General features: G+C 38.2%; 1 long non-coding RNA gene across 1 annotated transcript in view; it reads right to left on the reverse strand.

Annotated features, from left to right (window-relative positions):
* The window catches only part of LOC118233148, a 91,402-nt gene extending 84,227 nt beyond the window's left edge, over positions 1-7,175 (reverse strand). Inside the window, exons 1-2 of the long non-coding RNA XR_004766459.1 lie at positions 6,981-7,175; positions 4,917-5,155 (exon numbers count right to left, since the gene is read on the reverse strand). This is a non-coding gene — a long non-coding RNA (uncharacterized LOC118233148). The remainder of the gene's footprint in view (positions 1-4,916; positions 5,156-6,980) is intronic.
* Positions 7,176-9,021: the final 1,846 nt, after the last annotated feature.

Consider the following 9,021-nt stretch of genomic DNA (forward strand, 5'->3'; position numbering starts at 1 on the left):
AAGGAAGTACAGGAAGTGATGTACTGTATTCAGTCACCATGTGATCAATCTTTTCCGGCCATGATCATGTGATTTTGGAGTCTGACTTGTCAGTTCAAGATGGCACCCAAGTTCTAGAGTGTATACCAGCACCGATTTCAATCTCTAGCCTTCCCCTGCCTCCAGGGAGCTGTCCTTAAAAATGTGAGACATCCAGGGAAAATCAAGTTGCTTTTAAAAGTGATGTTTGTGAACCAATGGCTTGTATTAATTCCAAAGCTGCAGGTCAGGGAACATTGTTCTGTGCTGTTAAAAAGAATTAAAACAGATCCTGACTCACTGTGGTCATTAAAGATTCAATAGCACTTATCCAAAGAGAATGGGTGCTGAACCTGGTGTTCTGTTCAAATTCCAAAGCTGTATCTCTGAATCTGGTCTCCTAATTAACTCTTTGTTCAATTGGATACATAAATCCTTGCTGCTCCACCTAAACTGATAGTTTTACATGGCATGGTGTAATGTATTAAAAAGGTCATCCTGACAAGGACAAGCTGAATTCCTCCATTCACTGTGAAGTGCTTATAAACACATTACGTTTCTAACAGAAAAAGAACAGTGAATAGCAATGATTTACAGCTGGTTTATTAGATTCATTTTTTTTTCAGATAAGAAAAAAAAACTGTATTCTTTTCACATTCATCAACCAGAAACAAAATTAAGGATGTAATGTGTCATTCATTAAAAATAATGGCATTTTCCAGCATGAAAAAAGTTCCAAAAAATAGGCTACTATTTAAAAAAACCTAATCAATATGTCAGTAATACTGAAAATCACACTGATTGTAAAAATCTGTGACATTCAATATCAGTTCTTACTTATTACCTATGCATTGTTTTTGTTTTTTTACTCTGGGATACTGCAAAAAGCACTGCCTGCTGGTGAGAAGAGGTGCATCAACAAGTCTTAGTTTCACTTGATTTTCATTACTCCATAACCTCAAAAACCCTGTTATTTTTTTTAAGTTTCTCTCTTTTTGTTTTAAGTTTCCCTCTTTTTTTGGGTGGAAAATTGATTGAATTAAAAGAGTCACACAAGTATGCACTTTCTCCTCAAAAATGCTCATTTTAATTGCATAAAGAGCAACAGAATTCACGGAGAAAGTAAATGCATAAACTATTAATTAGGAATCCAAAAATGGCTCAGCACAGTGAAGAGAGGAGAAAAAAACAGCAGTCTCATTAAGTTATATTGCCTTGCTTTAAAAAGACAATGTATTATCATTGCTCTTGTGTTAGTGGGTAATTTAAAATGAGATCCATTTGCCAGGAGGGTCGTTTAGCTGAGCAACAATCTTTTTCTCTCTCTTCACAGAAAAGGCCCATCTTTCCTAGCACTGCTATCTGCACCCCCTCCCTCAAATCTATGCTCCGACCACATTTTCCATGTTCTGCTTTCTTTTATTTAGTTTGGCCTTTCTCCTTACAAGAGGTCACACTCCAATGTTCCATCAGAATTTATGAGCCGAAATTGTAACAATACGTGCCCTGCCAAACCCTTAAGCACCTCCCAGGAAAACTTTCATCCACAGTGGATTTATCTCAAAAGATCAGAAGTTTGGCTTTTGTAGCTTTGTTAGAGGCCTAGCGCCACAGGTGTCCTGTTGCACTTGCCTATTGTATTGCTGCTTTTATTATGTCTTCCACCATTTTATCACTTCCAGCAAAACCACCAGGTCAATTTTGATGAAAATTTCACAGAGCAAATCTCACCCCTGTTGGCGCTATTGCAGGCAGTTTAGTGCTGCAATTTTCAAAATGTTATTACTGCTGCCCTGTTTGTCAAATGTCAGTAGATCAATCTTTTCACAAAGAAAAAAAATAATTCCAAAGAAGCCATGAAAAGTCCACCAAATCAGATTTTCCACAATATTTATTTACTAATTTATTTTACAAAATTCTCCTCCTCGACTAATTAGATAGAGCTTCATAATTTAAACAATTCACAAAGAAGAATGTTTGTTTGTAGAGATCAAGATTCAAGCTAGCTGCAGTGACCAATCTCCACATTTTACTCCTTTGTCATTTTTAGCAAATGCCCATCAGTGATTCTTGCCACATTGGTAGACGGTATAACTATAGGTCCACCAAATGATTTTGGCACTGACAGGCTATATGGTCACACAATAACCAAAATTAGAATTTTCAATAATTAAACAAACATAACTGCTGTTATGTTTGACCAACAAACTTTAAACCTGCAGGAGAATATTCAGCGCCTTATGCACAACAGCCATATCTGGGACTTACAATGTGTACTGTATTGGCTTTTTGTGGCAACAGCTGAAACAGTGGTGACCCACCCACTCACTGACGGGTCTGTTCAATAACAGGGGAAGTTGCCAAGTCAGAAAAAAATAAAATAAAATTCAGTGAATACAGGGGTTAAGCACACAAAGCCATAATGAATTCAATCCAAGTTTCCTTTTAGACGTACGTTGTTTCCCACTGGACTCCACTTGTTTCCCTAACAGGCTGTGAATAGCAGGGGAAATCTGGCGTGGGCAGCTTTGCTGTTCCCATTTGGCCAGATTGTCTCCCATATTATCATAATCATGAGTCAAAATGCTTCACAGACCTCACCAATTATCCATTAGGCCAGATTTTAATTTAAAAAATACCTCCCCCCCCTTGCTCTTTCTGTCTCACTCTCTCTTTCTCTCTGGCTCTCTTTCTCTCACACGCTAACTCTCTTTCTTTCTTTCTCTCCTGCTCTCTCTCTCTCTCTCTCTCTCTCTCTCTGTAGGTCTTATTTAACAAGATTTACTGCAGGAATATAATTTTACTGTGCATCATATGACTGGAATGTAAAATTTAGATTTGTCAGAGTATTTTTTTTTTAACCTTTTTGTCATTCATTTTATGGCCTACTCATAATTCCTTATAAAAATATTGATATGTATGTATGTATGTGTAGTTTTATTAAATATTCATGTTTTATATATGCTTGACTATAAACTATATACTTTTTTCAGCCATTTCATGCGGAATAAAACATTTTTTAAAGGAGTGCTAATCTAAATGCACATGACTTTAATAGGAAGCTATCACCCAAAGAACAATTCCTCAAATGTGAAAGTGAGAGTAATTTTGCCCTGTAAGATGAGCTTCTTGAACTAGGCAGAATTTCTTTTTCCCCATAAAACTGGTCTCTCATGAATTTAAAAATAAAGTCTGCAGGAGAAGTAAAACATTTCACCCAGAGAATGTACACCAAGAAGGTAACTACAGAAAGATTTCTTTATTTTGATTAATTTTGTCTGCAAAACAACATGTGGTATTTCTGGCTTTAGCAAGCTTGCATTTCATACAAATTCTTATTGATGGAAGAAAGATTCAATCCGCGATGAGATCACAATGAGACGAGATCACGATTGAGCCTATCAGGAGATTGCAACATCATGGTATTCCCAGGCCACGGTGTGATGAATCCTGTCTAACAATCACAGTTTGCTATCAAGCACTTTATATTTGAACATCTGTTTCAAGGTGCAGTATGCAAGTTTGTTGTAGAGCATATATATGGTCAAATTTCCTTCATATCCCAACAGATATCAATAAATTAAAAGGCCTAAGAACTCTGACTGCCCCAGCCTCTGAAATTGGCCACTGCAAATTTCACAGTGCCTGAATCTTAACAACCAATCAGGACAGCCCTCTGCCCTGCCTGCAATGTTACATGTTCACAGTGCTGCCAGAACAGACAGGGCGTGGGGAGCTACAAAAGAGCAGACGTAACGTTACTGCAGAGTGCAAATGCTAGACCTGCAAACGAAGCAAAACTCCAGTACTACCTTGCCATCTTACATTTAAAACCATATTTTTACTCTGAATTTAATATTAAGACATACAGATAATGAAAGAAAAAAATAGTTTTTTTACTAAGATCAGATGAACTCCAATATACTATCTTGTAGCCTCAAAAGCAGCTGATGTGATGTGATTGGTGACTGTTGACATGCTAGCTAGCCTCAAAACGATGCGAAACTCCAGTGCTACCTTGTCATCTTATGTTCAAAATCTTTGAAACTGTATTTTGTACTGAATTTGATATTGAGACATACAGATCATGAAAGCCAAGACAAAGTAGCCGATACATTTGACTGGTGACAAACAGTAGTAGTAGTCGAACAATACTCTGGTGCAATCTTACGTTTAAAACCTTAAAACTATATTTTATACTAAATTTGACATACAGAAAGCAAAGTAAAATCAGATGAAACTCGTTTGCTTGTAGCTGCGAAAGCAGCTGAGGCGATTGTGTGAGTGGTGAGAATAAGTTGGCTTATGTTAGCTTCAAACAGACGCACAACTCTGGTGCTGTCATCTTATGCTCAAAACTGTATTTTTACATTGGATTTGGCATTAAGACATACAGATTATGAAAGCCAAGATATCTTTCTGCTAAAATAAGATGAAACCCTAAAACAGCCAAAAATGTACATCTTTGACATTGGCTAAACATAGATTTATATTAAATTGGCCATAGTGTCTTCTGATTGATAATGATAGAAAAGGTCATATATGTCCTCTTTCTCCAGTATTCAGATGTCAGAAAATGTGCATGCCTATGTTTGGAGGGAGAGCTGAGGGGAGGGTGTGGATTTTTTTTTTGTTTGTTTTGTTTTTAAATCTAGCTTCTGTTGCTCATTTCTCTGAGCTTACATACTACACCTTTAATAATTTGCGTGCACACACACACACACACACACTTGCATGCAGCTAAAACTAATCCCTCCTCTAAATCAGTGGATTTAAGAGCTCAGAGAGGAAGGCAAAATTAGGATGATCACAAGGATTAATTTGTGAGCAACAAATGTGAGATTAAAAGAAACTGAAAGAAATGTAGTGAGGGGAGTGGGCACAGAATACTTACTCACCTCATATAATGCAAGAGAATGGAGGGTCCTGATCCATTTCCTTAATGAACTTGGCCCTAATGAAATCCCCAGGCCCAAAACTCTCAGCTGCTCCTCCAGCGGTCAGCGCTCCGGCTCAGTGGGTCGCAGGTGCTGCGCCTCGGTTCATTAAACCGCGACTGGAGAAGGCCTGCCTCCGCACCGCAAACGACCTCACTCCCATGATTCATGCAAATGAACCCAGGGAACTTTCCCACCATCTGTAATAACAAAGAGTTTTATGTTTGTACTTACGTAGTCTTAATTTCGAACTGCGGACATCCAGCAGAGAAGACGGACAATAAACAATTTGAAAGTTATGAATGTTAGCGGATTTCACTTGCACTTCACGATGGATAAAACGACCCCATATTTTCTATTTTACCTTTTTTTCCATTTACAGCTGTTGCAACAAACCAAATCATACATACCAATCATTCTGAAAATTCTGTCCTTGAAAAGTTAGTATGAATTTTGAAGTGTATTCTAGCAGGAACTAGATGCTATGTGACCAAAAAACATGATGTCCCCGTCTGTATATGTATGATGTCAAATGCCTGTAATGTAATGTAATGTAATGTAATGTATAGATGCAGCAGTCGTTAGAGTTATACAGCCTCGGAGTTGCCAGAACAAACAACATGCTTTTTTGCAGTTATACGTTTACAAACTGCTGTCTAAAAAGAAAAAAACAAGAGGATTGGTACCCAGAGAGGTCACGGAGGGAGCATCAGATTGGGAGATTAGGGACACTAGATGGTGTTGAAAGCCATCTACGTGTAGTGTAATTTTGGGGAAAACTTAGGCATTTTAAATGCCGTTTCATTTCTTTAATAAATGCTAACATTACTCATCAACATGTTTGACTTTGTAAGTTAGTTTGGTGTTTAGCTAATGGTCTGTGGTCAGCTATTCGCTTTGTAAAAGCTTGCCTGGGTGTTAAGAAAAAAGTAGCCTAAAAGTAGATTTATTCATCTTTTTGGATGTTACCACAACTAAATTCATGGTAAAATGCCTGCGGGTACATACAGTATTTTTTCATGAATAAAGCCACACGCATCATAATCTCTGAGGGATTACACGTTACCAATGGAAATGCATTTCTTTGATTAGCATTAGTAGGTGTCGTTAAAAACCTGCATATGCGCATTATAGGACATTTCCATTTACTATTACAATTATTCTGCACTCAATACAATCATACGGACTCGGTGGTATGAATGTAATATCTGGGTGCATACCTTGGTTTTAATTGTATCTGACATGTAGGCCTATAAATTATGAATGTAATTGGAACAGCTAACTATTGCCATGCCAAAACTGTTTGGAATAAAATTTCACAGTGCTAGGCTCAATATTTTCTGAATAAATTAGCAAAATCTGAAAAATCCTATAAATGGCACTCATACTGCATACATATTATTAAAGTAGCTGTCTATACCCGTCAGCCATTTCCAAATCATTTATAACTCAAGTAGGCAGTGTTGTACTGATGCCAGTTTTCCCACGAAAGAGGCAAGATAACCCAGACATGTGATACTGCCCGTAAAAACTTCATTTGTTAAATAGTGTTGCCAACAGCAGCTACTGTTCCTAATATGGTTATGGCCTAACACAATATATAAATGCCAAAAATTTCAGCAAGTTATTTACTCTGCTGAAACGAATGATGACCACAAACTTAATCCAGAAACCATGCAAATGCCACAGATTCAAAATGAATGTAAATGATGTTAGTAATTTGACATTACTGGCAGCTAGTAATGCTAAACCAGTATGGCTAAAATAAACTACTGATCACAACGTATTTCGAGAAAGAAAACAAGCGAAAATACATTTCCTCGTCAAGTGCGAATTCAAGTTCAAAACAACATTGCTATAAATTACCAATACAAACTTTAACGTTTGGGGTTATCCATAGCGAACCACCTGGCATAAACATAAATGTAACACAAAAATTACACGTAGCCACCGTTAACTAATATAAACGAAGAATACCAGACATTATACAGCGTCGTTTCACACGGAAAAGTGGAGATAGCCTACCCATCACACTTCATCCATTTGTCTGTCAGTTTCAACTGGGCTGTGTAGACCAAGAAATGTTGAAGGCCCAGGGTGATAATTTTCTTGGGGATTTAGGCGATTCCTCTTCTTGCAGTTTCCAAAAAAATAGCAGTGTCTGCTGCTTGTGCTTGATCGGGAAGGCCCCCGCAGGATTTGTTGTCGAACCACGTATTCCCATCATTTACATTACATTACATTACAGGCATTTGGCAGACGCTCTTATCCAGAGCGACGTACAACAAAGTGTATAACCATAACCTCATTTAAAAATGAGAGTGCGAGGACCAGTGTTTTTTGTTACGTGCACTGTACATGCGATGGGCCCGCTCTATACAGATATCTTGGCCTGTTAACGAGGGGATCCACTTGATAGGTTCTTCCTGAGGAAACCGAGGCCTACCAACCTCAGATGTCATCTCCGTTAGTTTTGAGGTAAGATCCGCTAGTACCTGGGCGTGCACTGTGATCTCGTGTTTGTTAGCACGGACCATGGAATGAAGAGTCAAACCTAGCTTGTGTTTTCTTGAGTTTCCGAGTTGTTCCATGTCCTTGGCTAAAACACAAACCGCGTCGTTTGTCTGTTTCACCTGCAATTTTGAATAATTTAACTGCGGGATAAGAACAATGTCCATCGTTTCTTTAACGGCAGTGGTGATCACCTTGTCTAGGTTGCGTTACTGGCCTGTCTGTTAGCTTGCAAAATGGCTTCGTCAAGGTCGCCCTCTACAGTCAATGTGGTCGCCTCTACTTATGTCCACTGTTTCTTTCATTTTTTTGATCATGGGTGAATCTTTCGTCCTATGTTTCCGTGAAGCTGTGATGAGCGCCATTTCACACAACCGTTCGTTGTTATTTGGGTGCTTATTTTGGGCGGATAAATGAATTTTAAAGTGTTTTGGGGAGAGCATCGCTGCTGTAGGTCATGTGATTCCCCAAGGAAGCCATAACATCATACATTTTGTTAAGACAGTCCGTGCATGCCATTCTGCATTAAGTTGGTTTCCTGCAATATTGCAACTGTTATCCTCTTTGCAAAATCAGGACAACGGAAGGTTGACATTGCATGAACGAACTTGAGTGTAGGCTACAGTAGTATAATGTTGATCATGTGACGGTTCTTAAGAAGTTAATTTCAGAACAAGCCAATGTTTAATTGTACACTGACCACAAACCTACCAACGGTCATCTGCTGTTCAAACTCACTACAAACACATTCTGCGTCATTGTACTCAGTGGTTGGTGGATTATCATTTTAGTTTTTAATTTATACCGGCATTATTATGTTTTGCTGATGGCAAGGACACCACTTTTTATGGGAGTGTAGAATGCACCTGGACTATTCATTCTGCATTTTTTCCTGGACACACTACAGAAATCTGTCAAATTAGCCCTTGTAATTAAATTTTTAACTTATAATTATTTCTTGCTCAATTGCTCCATCTACATGATAAGCATCATGTTTTTTTTGTTGTTTTTTTTGTTTTGACAGTGCAACAAGTTGGTATTAGGGAGTCACACTTCACTGGGGTGCTGTTATGCTTAGGCTAACACGCATATAACACCTTGCTTAGCAAACATTTTGCCAGATATTGTATCAGCCAGATCAATATTTTTAACATTCAGATTTACTATCTGGGAACAGTGAAAAGTGTTGGTTGAAAATTTGGCCCGAGACCCTGTTAAACCCTGAAACAGAATGTCACTGAAAAGTGCATTAGAATTACTCAGTCAGCTGTGTTAAAGATGACACACACTATACTTTTTGTGGAAAGTAAATGGTAGAACTCTGGGAAAGAGGCAGATGAAGGTGAGCACCATCACTCCCATTTCTTTGTGAATTGAGGCTTTGGCTGTCAGAAGAAACTACATGTGAGTGTGTGCGATGGTATTTCTGTGTGTGCGCGTGCATGCACGTGTGTGCCTAGGTATGCATATGCCTGCATCTTGCTCTCACCACCAGTTCTCTGTTGAGAGATCCCTAATTGAGTACTTTGTTAAAAGCAATGTAATTAAAGCTGTT

The sequence above is a fragment of the Anguilla anguilla genome, chromosome 8 (assembly GCF_013347855.1).
Source record: "Anguilla anguilla isolate fAngAng1 chromosome 8, fAngAng1.pri, whole genome shotgun sequence".
In the NCBI taxonomy this organism is placed as follows: domain Eukaryota; kingdom Metazoa; phylum Chordata; class Actinopteri; order Anguilliformes; family Anguillidae; genus Anguilla; species Anguilla anguilla.